General features: G+C 44.4%; 2 protein-coding genes across 6 annotated transcripts in view; one reads left to right on the top strand and one right to left on the bottom strand.

Moving 5' to 3' along the window:
• LOC135914041 (uncharacterized) overlaps positions 1 to 15,322 on the top strand; it is a 195,803-nt gene that overhangs the window by 149,589 nt on the left and 30,892 nt on the right. The gene's annotated exons all lie outside the window — the stretch shown is intronic.
• LOC135914042 (pro-neuropeptide Y-like) overlaps positions 1 to 15,322 on the bottom strand; it is a 243,752-nt gene that overhangs the window by 216,149 nt on the left and 12,281 nt on the right. The gene's annotated exons all lie outside the window — the stretch shown is intronic.

The raw sequence follows: 15,322 nt of genomic DNA, 5'->3' as shown, positions 1-15,322 counted from the left end.
TATTGCTGAGTAACCACGTACGTCGGCTTTTCTTAGCTATTGAACTGTATTTCTTTTCTTTTCTCTTTCTTTTCCTGCCCTCCCTGCAATTGGCCAAAGAACCTTCCCATTAGAGCCCTTAGTCTCTTAATAAAGCCTAAGGGAGACGTAATTGTACTAGCGCACACAGCTAATGGAAGGGCATCCCAGAATAGCAGCTAGGGCTATTTTGATGTCTTTTGAGTTTACGGTACTCAGTGCAGCACTATTAAAGCAGAGTTCCCTTGATCTTGTGGTTCACAGAAAAAAGTAAAATAAGGATACTTCCCTGAAGACATCCTGTAGTGTTCCTAATGCACAAGTTGTGAAGTCGTACAAGCATTTGTGCTCGAACTTTACCCGGGGCACTCGACAAGCACTTCCGCAGCAATTGAGGATAACGGCGAAAAGAAAGGAACACGATTCACCTAAGAGCTAAATTTACCCGGAAGGTCTGGGAAAGCATCACGTAACGCCAACGTTAGCGCTTTGCACTTAGGCCCCCTATATAATGGGTTTCGCCTTCATTTCCTATTCGTCGTCGGCTTTCCGAAACAAACTTTCCATATTTCTTTTCTCTTGTTTTGCACTCCAAGGAGTGAAGGGAGTAAAAAGCAGCAGAATTTACCGCTGGTGTCCACCATTCCATGTGTTGTACTTTCTGGTACAAGCGTTCACTTCTTCTCGGTAGAGGCGTATAAGCCATCAAAATGTATGCTCTCGATAAGCCCTCGAAAGCCCATCGGTCATCGACTAAAGGTATACGGGCGTGGCGATATATTTTCTATTTTGCAGAAGCCTCGATTGCCATTATTAACCGGGAGGCTTTTGGTTGGCTCGCTTTTTATTACTATAAAGACCGCCCTTTCTTTGTTCGGACTCATTTCCTGACATTACGCCACCATCTATGTATATACGCTCGAAAGCCCGAACTAACCCGCGCACATTGGGGAATGAGTGCAGACAAGCATACGTAGCGACAGACAGCTAAACACACAAGCATACGCAGACCTGGAATACAAGAACTAGAATGAAGAATAATCAGAAAAGCGGCAGACAGTAATAAAAAAAAGGATAGAGATAAAGAAGAGGATATAGTTCGGTCATTTATTTCAAAGGCATGCGCTGGGGCCCTTTGGCTTGATGATGAACGACTCGATGAAAGGGGCAGCCACGCCGTCCTGAACGCGAATCCCTTCGTTCTTTCGCGCCTCCATCATCCGCGGTTTATGAGAATCAGGGGTGCTCTTCACGCGCTTAGTGCCCCGCCTTGCATAGCTGGTCCTCACTTATTGTGCCGAACTGAATTGGGAGAAATAGCGCGTTCCACTCTCCGGCTGTGCTGCGGGTGCGCCTGCCTTCTTTTGCGAGAACGAACAGCCGTGAACAGACAGGAAGCCCGGTGTGCAGAGCTGTCGTGCGGTGAAGGCACGTTTGCTTTTTGGGCGGTATAGTGCGCGTGTGTTTGTATATATTTGCTTCCGGAACGCATTACTTTGCGTCAGCGTCGGACACTCCCGTTGAAGGACGCGCGAAGATTAATACTTATTGCGGCGCCTAATGAAGGAATAATCAGCGCCCACGTCTTCCCGCCGAGAACCGTACAGCGTTCTGGACTGAGACCACCTGGAGCAGGCAGCATAAACGGCGAAAACGCGTTATTTGGAACTTCTGATAGCGTATATAAAGCATGGACACGATTTAATTGCCCATTGAAAGGTAAAAGAAGTTTATAAAGCTAAGTCTTGTATGTAGATTTGTTGCTTTGATTTGTTGCTTTTCGTTACTTCGTTCTTCTGCGTCTTTGTTTGCTACACCCGACAGATAAACACGTTTGGGAAGACACTGCAGCTTTTATAGGCTTAAACGCCCATATGGGCCCTTCTTAAACGTCTTTGCGGGTGCCATCAAAGCTCATACCACGAGCTCAACGCTCAAAGCGCAGAGAGGCTCACTACAGCGGGCTCAAGAGTGAAGTGCGTGACGCGCGTCACGATAGGAATTGATGTTACGAAAGGCAGATGCGACAGACCCCGCGTTCCAGCGTGCTGTCTAAGGCTTCCGGATATATGCGGACGCACTGTGATGCAGCAGATGCGGCACTAAGAAAACAGGCACGCAACCTTACTTGCCAGCATCGTGCGCGAGAGGCTAAGGCATATTGTAGCGTGCACCCGACGAGGGAATGCGAGCGAATACTTAAGCGCTGCAAACAGCTGAAAACAACAACAACAACAACAACAACAACAACAACAACAATAACAACAACAACAACAACAACATAATAGGCGCACGCAGGTCTGCAGAGATCTGCGTTTATTCTGAGGAATATGGAATAACGTTGTTTTCATAATTGAACGACGTAAATAACACTTCTGCCGTACCACAATCTCTCTCGTTCTCGCTTCCTCTCACTGTGCTTTGTTTTCAGTAAAATTTCCTAGAAAAGAAGGCATCCATTTTTTCTGGTAATTCATTAGTTATTCTTGTTTGCTTGGTTTTCCTGTAACCTTATTCGCCGACAGGCAACAAAACCACCTCTCTCCAGTAGTATGTATACGGCAGACGTTTATCATTGTTTTTAAAAAAGCAGGCTTACAAGATACTAGCAGCTTCGCTTAACGAAGTGAACAAAAACGTGTTTTCTTCGAAATTTCAACTAAAACAAAATATGAGCGGGCGCGAAATCTTCTTTCTTTATTATTTCTTGTAACTGCATAAGACTCCCAGTTAAGAAACGTTAAGTCACTTTATCCTTTGTTGCTGTGGTAACACTTGTCTTTAATGATCCGATCTAGTATGTGTCAGGTCCTATATTCGATTGAAACGAAACGCATTGAAATTCCCACTTTGTCACAAAAAAGACTTCTTCGGGGTTATCAACACTGGGCTTACGTGCAGACTGGAAGTGGACGCCGGGCCCAGAAGAGCTCTTAGACGGGCTTACGGATTCGTGAAAAAGACGAACGTCCAATATAACGCGCTCTTCCTACGTTGCTGCCGTGGTAGAACGGTATAAGGCGCTGATATCGAACTCTTGAAGGTTTGCGTTCAAATTTAGTTTCACATGGTGCACCTTAACACGGGATACGCGCCAGCTAACGCAGACGGAAGCTTTTCAATTGTTCGCGAAATACTCGCGCAGCATTGAAACGCTTTCCTTCCGTAGCTGTAGAGACTACTGGCGGTGTCCTGTGAAACCACGGTCAATAAAAGTAAGGGTCAAGTTTTATGTCGTTGCGGCGGCTATACCGTGGCCACAATTGTTTCAGCATCTGTGTATCTCGCACCAATAGCCCGTCGCATGGTAAAAAGCTTTAAACACACTCCGCCTGGATAAAAAAATGTTCACTTTAAGTTTTCTTTTTTTCCGTATTTGTTTCTTCTCCCGCACCCTTGCTTCGTAAAACTGAGTCACTGAAGCGTTGACCAGAAAGCGATTCAAGTTTCTCATTCATTCACTAGGACACGCACGCGGTTCAAAGAGAAGTTTGCTGCCTTTTCGAAACTGCAGAAAAGTCGACCTCTGTTATGCGACTACGTGTACTGCTCGGCTCGTACTCGCGATTCCTGGCGTCACACTCGTAAATTGCACGCTAAGCCGGTTCTTTTCCTCAGCGTCGTTTTTGTTTTCATTCCGTCGAAACCCGCCGAGATGTAAAGGAACTTCACCTTCACGCTCGCGCAGTCGGCTTCAACAGGCCGCGAACGGTTGTCGAGGTCGAGAAACGAGTATCGATTATGCCCGCAGCAGAAAAGGGCGCCCCCCCCCCCCCTCCTGTAGCTCTGCTCACCGCTGTAGCGCGTTCACGCGAATCTTATGCGCGGTCCACGGGCCCGTGGTCGTTGCTGCAGCCATGCGCTCGCGGCGGTGCCAGGGCCCCGAAACTTTTGCGTCCTCGCTTGCCCGCATACAAATGAGCGTCATGCGCACCTCTTCGCTTGAGCCTAGTCGGGCTCGCGCTTGGATGCGCGCTCGTGCGCTGAGATGCGAAGTACTCTTTCTGTTTCTTTGTTTTTTTTTTCTCCGCCAGCTATTCCGCGTCGGTCACTGCTTGCTTCGTTCGTATAGGCACGCATTCATGCGGCTCACGCACCGCTTCCTGCGAGGCGAAAACAAACCGCTAAAGAACCCTCTCCCCGCTTGGCTCGACTCACCTAAACGTACCCGCGAGTTTCTTCTGGTCCGTCTGGCGGCTTCTTCGCCTTCCGGTGCACGCATATGCGATGCCTCCGTCGACGTTTTCTCGTTCTATGTGCTTTTTCCTATTGTCTTCCTTCCCCTTCATGGCCCAGCCTTGGCCCTTGATCCTAAAAGGATAGGCTTCAAATCGCAGAAAGCTTAAATAAATGCTCCGCTCGAGGCTCGTAGAGAGGAATATTTAAGCGCTGGTAAAGAAAAAGAAAGGGGGTGGAGGTGGCGTACTTATATTTTCGTTTTGTTTTATTGCGAGAAAAGCGTGAAGCCGGACATGAACGGTTGTTAGCTGCGTCGCCATAACGAGTAACGTATACACAGGGCCTGCATTCACAAATGAGCACTTACGTAAGTTATCTTCCTAAGGGAAGGTGCCAAGCAATCATGACGTTTTACGTATTATTAGCGAACGCGAATAGCCAATAGCAAACAACACATGCCGAAGAAAATCTTTGTTGATTCGGCCTTAGTCCTGAAAATTTATGCCTCGGAAAGGGAGTGAAAGTTCTGAGAAGTGGGGCTATCCTATCCTCTGCGTTGCCGCGACATATTTTACTAGTTGATTTAATGAGGCTAGTCCAATCGGTTTATTTGTATTATTACATCGTATGTTAATTACAGCATTTAAAATATACAGACGAGGATCCCAAGGTACCAGACTGCAACGGCACCCTCGGCGAACATTACGTATAACTAATACAAGAATTTGCAACAGTCCGAACAATACAAAGTAAGAAATAACAGTAAGCATAACAGAACAGAGCATAAACACGCATGAAAGCAAGAACGAAGAAACTGAGTAATAAATGGTGTACATAAGAACACAAATCTAGTACAACTAAACAAACAGGAACATCAAAATTTAACAAATAATCTTTTAATTTTGAATAAAATTAAAGAAGCATTAGTTTTTAGAAAGATTCATAAATAATATACCATGGGGGTGTTTGTAACTCATTATCAGTCAGTGTTGATCTATATCAGGCGTTCGCCACGGGTTGAGGACCGGGGCTCCAGCTGCCGAGTAAGGGGCGGGAATTGAACGTGAATCTGCCGGTGGTCCGGTAGACGTCAGGAGCTGGAGAAGCATATGGCCGGGCCACAGCGTTAGCATAAGTTAGCGGTCCAGCAGCTGGCTGCGGAGGAGGGGGTGGTGGCAGTGCCTTGGGAACTTGCGTCTGAATTACCTGACGAAACGAAGGAGCTAACGGTGTCGACGGCTCGAGTGTGCTAGTCGCCAGAAAGAGTCGGCGTGCGACTTCCTGGCGAATTGACTGCCAGCACTCGGGAGCCGTGAATGCGTGAAATTTCTTCACTGATTTGCTTCGCGACACCAAATCGAAAGATTATTACTTCCAAGAAAGCATTTAGTTGGATGTTAGACGAGTAACATTATTTATACAGATTACGAGTAGAGGGTTAACGTTAAGTTAACGTTAAGTTCTGCGTTAGGTTAAGAAAAACACTTATGGTGACATTGAACACGAATCAGTTGGTATATGATGACGAAGTATTATCGAAACGCCATGTCCTTGAATGGCACCAAGGGTTTCGGGGTGGCAGAGATTCGATGCAAGATGATGCCAGAGTAGGTCGGTGCCCAGCGCCACATGCCGCTGTAAATGTGGAAAGTGTGAGGTAGTTACGGCGTGAAAATTACCGTATGACTGTGCGCATAATACAAGAAGATCTATAATCGAGCCAAGATACATGTCCTCACACTATATGAGGCAACGATTTAGGCAAACGGAAACTTAGCACAAACTTTCACCTCACACATTGACAGACGAACGGAGATAAACTAGATAAACAATTGCCACTGAATTTTCAGAAAGGGCCACCAATGATCTCAAGTTTGTATTAAGTGTCACCGCCCAGTGAAGAACATTGGTGCTGCCAGTATTACTCACGTAACAGAGCGACAAAGCGCGGAATTGCGAGATTATGGTTTATTTCCTTCTAAGCAGCTGAAGCGACATCCACCGAAAGGAAAGATAATAGTGATCGCGTTTTTTCTACGCCAGAGGCTTGGTGCACCGTGAATATTAGCCTGAAGGAGAGAAAATAAAATGTGCACTTCTACATTCTATCCACGTGCCTGAACCTTTTTGCCAAGCAATTTGGTGGCGCCTTCCTCATTATTCTTCTACTCTACCGTGCTTATCCTTGCATAACAACAAGGCTCCATGCTACGTATCTGCCAAGAAATATTTGACTGAATGCTGTATTCCTTATCTATTGTATCTCCCAGGTTCACCTGACCTGTCGTCGTGTGATTTGATTTTGTTCCCCCATGTGAAATGCGCACTTAAAGTGAAGCGCCGTGAAGATATGGCAGCAATTCAAACTGCGGTTATTAGTGCGCCGAAGAGCATCCCGGATGTAGCTCTCTCTGGCTGCTTCTTTCATCTTCAAAAACTGTGGCTGCTGCGTTCAGATAACCACGGGAGCTACTCGGATAAGTCCGAGAGACATTAGTTTTCGAGCTGAATAACTTTTGATTTTGCCACTGAGAACGGAATTAAATCTGCACCTGAAGAAATTACAGTGTACGTAAAATATTACAACTTTCAAATAGCAGAACTGAAGCTCAGAGATTCAACACTTAAAGAATCCCAAAGGTGAGGATTTTACGTTTGAAAATACAAGACAATACAAGAGCAGACCACACCCTAAAAACTTTAGATTTCGGTCTCCACAATGAGAGGAAGCGTTACGCGGAACGATAGAGGACTCCGCGAATCGGACGCAATAGGACTAGTTCAAGCTTTTGCAATAAGCAGAATTACCTATAGCCTCCCGTATCACGAACTCAACTGTAAAAAAGACAGCGCAGGCATACCTGCTAATACGCACAGCGTATAAGACCGCCCTAGGTCTACCGCTGGAGACACCCACGGAGAGACTCGATGCTCTCAGTGTTTACAACAGCTTTGAAGAACACAAAGCAATGATAATGGTCAAACAACGAGATCTATTAGCTATGTCATAGGCGGGCAGAAGGATCCTATAGTAGCTGGGAATTCGGTCAATTCGCAGTATTACAGCAATGATCTGGATGGTAGACATACCGAGAGAGATGCGAGAAAAACTAAATGTGTGTGTGTGCGTGTGTGCGTGCGTGCGTGCGTGCGCGCGCGCCTGTGTGTGTGTGTGTGTGTGTGTGTGTGTGTGTGTGTGTGTGTGTGTGTGTGTGTGTGTGTGTGTGTGTGTGTGTGTGTGTGTGTGTGTGTGTGTGTGTGTTTTAGACACACACACAATGGCAAGGTGGCACTACTGAAAACCGCCCCAGTGACTCCATAACTACAGAATTAGTGGGACGAATTCTAATAAATATTCTTTTTCTCTCTCTCTATCCTGCTACGCGGCAGGTAGCAGGGTCAACTTTAAGCAGCCGAAGTCTCATACTGATGACTTTAAGCAGCGACACTTCGCATACCAAGATTAGCGGGAAAATAATGCGGAGCCACCCGCGATGTTCTCTTTCACAGCGCAGTGAGGATATTAAACGTCAGAAGTGCCGGCCTATTCGGGCAACCAAAGGAGAAGGAAAAGCAACATAATGCATAAGCTTTGGGGGCACTTCCATGACGCAACCGAATGCCATCACGCTATATACCACATAAGTTATACTTAGTTGTCGCGCTTGGCTGTTGAACGCGTGACGCTCCTGGTGTATGGGCAGCCATGCGCAATCATACGACGCAGTGTTTATGTTATCTTTTCGGCCTATGTATGTACAGTCGGCCTATCGCGCTCGGCCGCTTGAGAAAACGTAGTATTGCAGCTCTTGTCGCAACCGTGCGTGTGGTGGTCCATTTGCATGCAAAAACATAACGGCGCACGGAAACGCATACAGTGGAGAATCGCGTTGTTGCAATGCCTGTTTAAGTAGAATAATTTTTACCACGACTCTTCTTTAAGGTGTGCCCTTCTGAACAAATACAGAGCAGTTGATTATTATTATTATTATTATTATTATTATTATTATTATTATTATTATTATTATTATTATTATTATTATTATTATTATTATTATTATTATTATTATTATTATTAGCAGACATAAAAGTTTTTTTTAATGTTCTGTCTAAATGTGTGGACAAAGACAAGGCATCGCCAGTGAAAAGTTGCCCAGGAATACCTATATTCTGTACGTCGCCAAATGCACAAAATCAGGTTAAAGTGAATTTGTTGTCAGTCTAGGTATTGCGTTTGCGCTCCTTCTAGCTCTTCGTTACCTAACCTTAGTTTTTCTGCACATACAGAGCGCGGAAATGAAGCCATTATGAATTTTACGTGCGTCGACTGCTTCTGTCTACAGCGGAAGCAAGCTCTTCTTCTTTTTTTTTCTTTTTTTAACTTATTCGCAAGCCAGTGTGGCACGTCGTCTTCTCCCAGGTTGCGACACTTTTCATTTCCGACTGGGAATGACATCTCAGAATGCCGTCTTCGAGAGACAGTACTGTAGTAGCCGTGCAACTTCCTGCGAATGTCGCTTTCCGCTTTAATGTGTAAACGCTTTGCAAGGAACGTATTTTATGCACGTGTTGAGAATATTCTTGGTGGATACATTTGTCGTCAGAAATTCCAGAGGCACGAGTTTTCTAAGCTTTCTTTTCTTTTTCTTTTTTTTTTGCTAACAGTTATGCTGCACATATCCAGCCTCATTTGAAATTTTTACTGAAGCGTAGACAGGCGCAAATATTTGATGATGGCAACACGTTCTTGATGATGATTGATACGTGGTGATGGAGATATTCTGGTAATGCGCGCTAACGTTATCTGTCCTTCTGCCAAAAGGTTTCACTCATGCAAAATAAAAATGCTTAAGAGATCACACAGCTTTGACTTAAGAAACCTCAGGAGTTATGAGATATTCAAGCCTAACGGCAATTCTCTCTCCAAACTTCCTGGATTTCATAGCGAGGTAGGCATATACCTGCTGCGATAACATTAACGACTTAAATGTCGTTCTTAGGACTAGACCATGCGACAAGCTTCTGCGACAAGTTTCTGCGATGAGCCAAACACACAGAAATAAATTACCTTGCCACCTAGGATAGCCTCCTTTAATTATTTTGTGAAATATACTTCGTTAAGGCTGTGTCTCGCCGCAGTAGCTTACTCGCTCCTGTGTCTCGCTGCTAAACACCACCAAATAACGGGTTCAATTCGCGACCATGGATGCCGCATTTTCTTTGGGAGTGCTGTGCAAAGAAAGAAAAAAGCGACCATGTGCCGAGATTTTGATGCAGGTTAAAACGTACGACGCGGTTAATATTAATGCACAAACTCGCAGGCTCGAACTACATGCAGTCTGTCTTCTGGGCATCGTGTTCTTCTGCGCTGTAAAACCAGGCCAATCAAATGCTCAATCAGTCAGTCAACCTCAGATTGATTGATTGATTGATTGATTGATTGATTGATTGATTGATTGATTGATTGGTTGGTTGGTTGGTTGGTTGATTGATTGATTGATTGATTGATTGATTGATTGATTGATTGATTGATTGATTGATTGATTGATTGATTGATTGATTGATTGATTGATTGATTGATTGATTGATCGATCGATCGATCGATCGATCGATTCTGTTGCATTCAGCCTTTTTATACAAAGACAATTACCCGAACACGTGCATACATATAGTAAAGCTACGCCATTTTTTATTTGCCTTTTGGCTGCTGTGTTCGAGAAAATAGTATACATATAGTAAGGCGTCGAACCGAACCGGAACTTCACCGAAAGCCGGAGCTGAACCGGAAGCGAATCGAACCGATACTGTTTCGGCCAACTTGGAACTGAAACCGGGCGTTGTTGCAGGAGCGATTCCGAACCAACTCGACCACAGGTACAGCTCAGAGTCGTTGTTGCTGAAATTCTACGAAAGCGGACGACGCTGTATGCGTCAATTCGGGACAACGCGTGGTGTGTTGCCTCGGGAGTATTCAGGTGGCTCGTCGCAGTGGTCTCGATGGCTCACTGAACTGTACATATGGTTGGCTCAACTGTACACTTTGCGCATCGTCGTAGCGCACTGTCTCGGTAGACCATCGCTCACGCTTCGTCGTCGTGGAGGATATACTGCTTGTGCAGGGCATCTAATGTGTTCGGGAAAGGCAACGAATTGGTTGCGTAGAAATTCTTGTTTAATTCTACCCTTTTAGAGGCGTTACGCAGGATGCTCGCAAAGTTTTCCCGCTGCCCTGAGAGAACTAGGAATGGCACCAATTTTATACTTAGAGGAGCCATGTTATGGATGGCCATTACATAAAAGTTTGAACTGTGTAAGTTACTTACAGCTTTCACAGTAAATTACTTATACAGGGGTGCCAGAGCTGTACAGGTGTGTTTTATGAAACACTTAGGAAGTTTGCCCAATGTTTCGAAACAATATGACGTGCCTCAAAGTTAGCGCTTCGTGGGAACAGGAGGCATCCAATTTGGTTGATATGTGGGCAAAGCTTAAAAAGTCTCAGTTGATTACGGGTTTTGTAAATTTTTTTATTGCAAGTGCTCGAAAGTAGTTAAACGGAGTGTTTCCCTGTCTCCAGTGAGAACTGTAATGGACACCAAGTTCATATTAAGTTGAACTAGGATCCGTGTTAGCGAGGATGTGTGGGGAAAGTTTAATGCCTCTAGCATAAAAATACATGTCGTAAATAATTACTGAACTCGCGTTTTCTACTTTTTATGTGTTATGCGAGGTTCACAGCGAGGACGTGTGGGGAAAGTTTAAAGCTTCTAGCATAAAAATACATGTTGTAAGTAATTACTGAACTCCCATTCGCTACTTTTTATGTGTTATACGAGGTTCACAGCGAAGACGCGTGGGGAAAGTTTGAAGCTTCTAGCATAAAAATACATGCTGTAAATAATTACTTAACTCCCGCTTTCTACTTTTGATGTATTATACGAGATTCACAGTAAACTTTTCCGATGGCCTCGGTGTACTAAACGGGCTACGTTGTTGACATTTGGTGAGAATAAGGGGCATGGTACAGGTGATGTGTAGGTGAAGTTCACATTGCATGGCTTAATTACGGCCTTTGCAGTACACTGCGCATAGAAGCGCCGTGGAGTATTAGGAGCGCGTTTTATGAACGGCGCAAATTTAGCCCACTTTCCCGTGAAAAGTGTAACAGCCACTGAGCTGAACCCTTGTAAAAATGTGGGAAATATTACATTATTACGTTATTAACTTTGCCTCTGGCTATTCAAAGTTATGTGTGGTGCAAATATTGCAGTTTTTATAAATAATTTCTTGAGCAAGGGCTCGAAAGTGTTAAACCGCCGTTAAACGTTGTATGGCAATGTCCCGAGAGAACTTTACGTGACACCAGGTTCACAATTAGTGGGAAAAGATGCCGTGTTCGGAGGGGTGTGTACGGAACGTTTAACGTTCGTGGTTTAATTATGAGTTTTGTATATAATTACTCAACACATTGTTTCTCTTCATTTTCATGAGTTATACAAGGTGCCTAGGAGACTTCGCAAATGTCCTTATCGAGGCAGCCTGTTTATAACGGAAGGAGTGTAAGTGATGTGTTAACCAAGATAAGAGTGTTGGGTTTAATTACGGCCGTTTTAGAAAATTACGCATGGAAGCGCTCTAGAACATTATAAGTGCGTTTTAAGAATCGGTGCAATATGCTTTTTTTCCTATTTATCAGCATCAAGAACTTGAAATGATTTTTACAGAACTTAGTCTTTCATTATTTGCATTCTTGCGATAGCCATGCACGATAGGTAAAATGTACATTTGTCGAGTGCTCTCACTCGGTTAGTTTTTTGGCTCCTTTAAATATTTTAAGCTATAAATTTGTGGATTCATGATGCAGTTGTAAAGTTGTGCTAGTTGCGAGTGCTTACTTTTCTGAAACACTATTACTTGTCTAACAACGAGGCACCTCATTTCATTTTTTTACAAATATTAACGCGTAATGCACGTTCAGTTAGCATTAGACCAGATGTATTCATTTTTTTTACAGGAAAACGGGGACAACGAGTGCGAGGAACTACAACGAAGTACTGACACAAAATTCGTGTGAACTCGTTCTTTTTCTTTGTTAGATAGCTGCCGGCCACGTAACTAAACTATGGTGCCAAAATGCCCTGAGCGCGCAACGAATCACTAAATATATCATCTTTTAAAGTGATCTCTTCGAACCTTGCAAAAAAATGGGTGTGGCTTCATGGCGCAGGGTTTGTTTACGAGGGCTCCTTGACACGTCATGAAAATCGCAGTGGAAAAACGTGCCGTGCACAACACCCTCTTAATGTACAAGTCATACATGCCTCTATACAACCGTGTATGGCAACTCATGTCTAGTGCTTTTTTTTTATAGGTAATGCCCGAGCAAAATAACACCGATCGCAGTAGTTCTAACGCAAGCGAATATTCTCTCTCCTAATGTACCACGCGTTCTTGGGGAAACTGAAGGCGCTCGAATGTATTTCTTTCTCCGAACCAGGTTGGACCCAAATGAACCAGTTCACAAAACTCCGAACGTGTTCAAACCGTCACAATTTTCTCTCCGAAGCTGACGCTTAACCGAACCCAAAAGCGTCACAAACCCGACTGGAACCCGAAAAAGTTTCGGTTCAACAACCTGAACATATTGTGCATGGAGATACTTATCAGGGGTACTCTTTAGTGTTAAACGTAGCTCCGAAAGTACTTGACAGTTTACGTACATTGTGGTATCTCTCGCACGAGATAGGAGATCTTTCTTTGTGGCACTAATCTAGAACTAAGATATATGTGGCACGTAAAGCATCTTTTGATGCGGAACTGAATACAAATGACTTTTCTTACGCATGACGACCTCAGAAATGGCTTAATGTGCGCTTCAAAACGATTTGACGCTCACAAGGCTGTATTATAATTATAATGTGCCTTACTCTCCATTTTCTTTTTGTTCGTGCGTGCGTGCGTGTGTGTGTGTGTGTGTGTGTGTGTGTGTGTGTGTGCGTGTGCGTGTGCGTGTGCGTGTGCGTGTGCGTGTGCGTGTGCGTGTGTGTGTGTGTGTGTGTGTGTGTGTGTGTGTGTGTGTGTGTGTGTGTGTGTGTGTGTGTGTGTGTGTGTGTGTGTGTGTGTGTGTTTGTGGGAGCCCTATTGAAAAATCCGTATTCCCCATAACTCCCGTAACTCATACCTATATAAAACATATAGGATCCCATGTAATGTAAAAATACGTTTTTCCCATATGTCATACGATGTTATTGGTTATAGGAGCTATGGGAAATACGGAGTCTTTTCAGTAGGGTGCGTTTGTGTTCCTCTTCTCTTTCACTTTTTTACTCTGCTCTTTAAGCAAGTGAATATGGTATCCGCTTAAGGAGACGATTGCTAACCGACTTAATTTTTTTTATTAGATGTTACTTAAGCGATGTTGGTTCGTTAAGCGCCACCGGCCACTTCTTTTTCACGTACATCGCGAATACACATTAAACATGGCATAACAATGCCAGCACTGAACAAAATAAAGAAAGGTAACAATGAGAAACTCACACTTAAAGTCAGGAGAAATAAGTTCGTTTCCTTTCTCTCTGGTGAGCGTCTATATATGTTTATATGAATATTGATAATTGAAATACTAAGCTTAATAAATTCATTAATCTACCTATTAATTTATGATTATTATTATTACTACTACTATTATTATTATTATTATTATTATTATTATTATTATTATTATTATTATTATTATTATTATTATTATTATTATTATTATTATTATTATTATTATTATTATTATCTGCTTTGAAAACATATATACACTTGTCAGGAAAGGTAAAGCGAGGAGCAGGCTGGCAACAACTGCCCCCAGAAGAGGCACTACGCCTGCCTATACTCTTTAGACAAGAGGAGGAGGCAGAAACATAAAAATGGGGGATAGGAAGAAGGGGAGGCAAGAAAGAGAAAGTTGACAAATCTAAAAAAAAGAAATAAAGCAGTAGACACAAAGTACGGGTCGCGCACAGTAGGTGACGCTAATAAGAATGTTAGAATAGAACAAATAGCGTCTGAGGTATGAGAAAGTTGTTGCTCAACGGGTTTACGGGCCTGCCGTCCCAGCGGGCGAGCGGAGACGGCAGTGGGGCGCCGCACGAATGGAAGAGCTTTAGCTCAGCGATCCCTCGCTCTGTCGAGCGAAATAAATTATGAAGGGACTTTAGAGCTGAGTGAAGCCCCTTGAATTTTTGAGTGGAGCTCCTTGCTGCTCCACCTGTAGAACAAGGTTAAACTTACTGTGAAAAGATCAGTACGCTCGCTTCAGGTTCCCGATCGCAGTCGTCCACCTCAAATCGTCGACAAACGGCCTGGTTGCTGAAACCTCTCGGAGGGCACAGAGGTCCTATTCGGTGATGAAACACTCCCGAGGCTTTTTCTACTGCAGACGAGCCAGCGCCGCGTTTGATGACGACACGCCGCCGTTCATGCGGGTGGTCGCCATGTTTGTTTCGCAAGAACGATGGTCCGCTGCGCGCGGTCCGCCGGTGAGACGAGATTCGGGAGCGAGCGGCTAGCGTCGTAGCCCACTCCGTACCGCCAATGCATTTGTGGTACACACTACGCACGTGCGTACCGCACATGCGTAGTGGTGACTTTGCTGGCTCGCTGGGCCCACTGGCCCGTAAAACCGCCGAGCCATACCTCCCTATTGTCATTTCAAAGCAGAAACAAGCTGCAAACGTGAAACTTAGCTGCTTCTAGAAAAGTGAGGAGAGCGCGATGAGCCTGATCCCGTAGAGAGGCACAACCAGTGGGGTGCAAACATTTGTCGAGCGTCGTACACAGCAGGTCAAGGAGTTGATAAGTTCCTCACTATAGCGAGGTGCGCTGTGCAATGAAAGCGGGCCTCTCCAAAATCGGGCGCCGAAGTGTCTCGCAGCAACCACAAGACGAACACGATGCACTAGCCACACGTCCTTGTCGGTATGAATGTTCGCACACGTTCAGACAGCCAACCCTAAGCTTGAGTAGTGCTTCTCTAGCGCCGTGAGGCAGGCCTCGACCGCGGACACAGGGGTTGATAGTTTTTTTATATTCGTGTACTGGTGACTTCAGGTTCATCGAAAACAAGTCCTTGATATAA

The sequence above is a fragment of the Dermacentor albipictus genome, chromosome 4 (genome assembly GCF_038994185.2).
Source record: "Dermacentor albipictus isolate Rhodes 1998 colony chromosome 4, USDA_Dalb.pri_finalv2, whole genome shotgun sequence".
Lineage (NCBI taxonomy): Eukaryota > Metazoa > Arthropoda > Arachnida > Ixodida > Ixodidae > Dermacentor > Dermacentor albipictus.
Note: the sequence above shows the minus strand (reverse complement) of the source record. Positions and strands in the feature narration are given on the sequence as shown.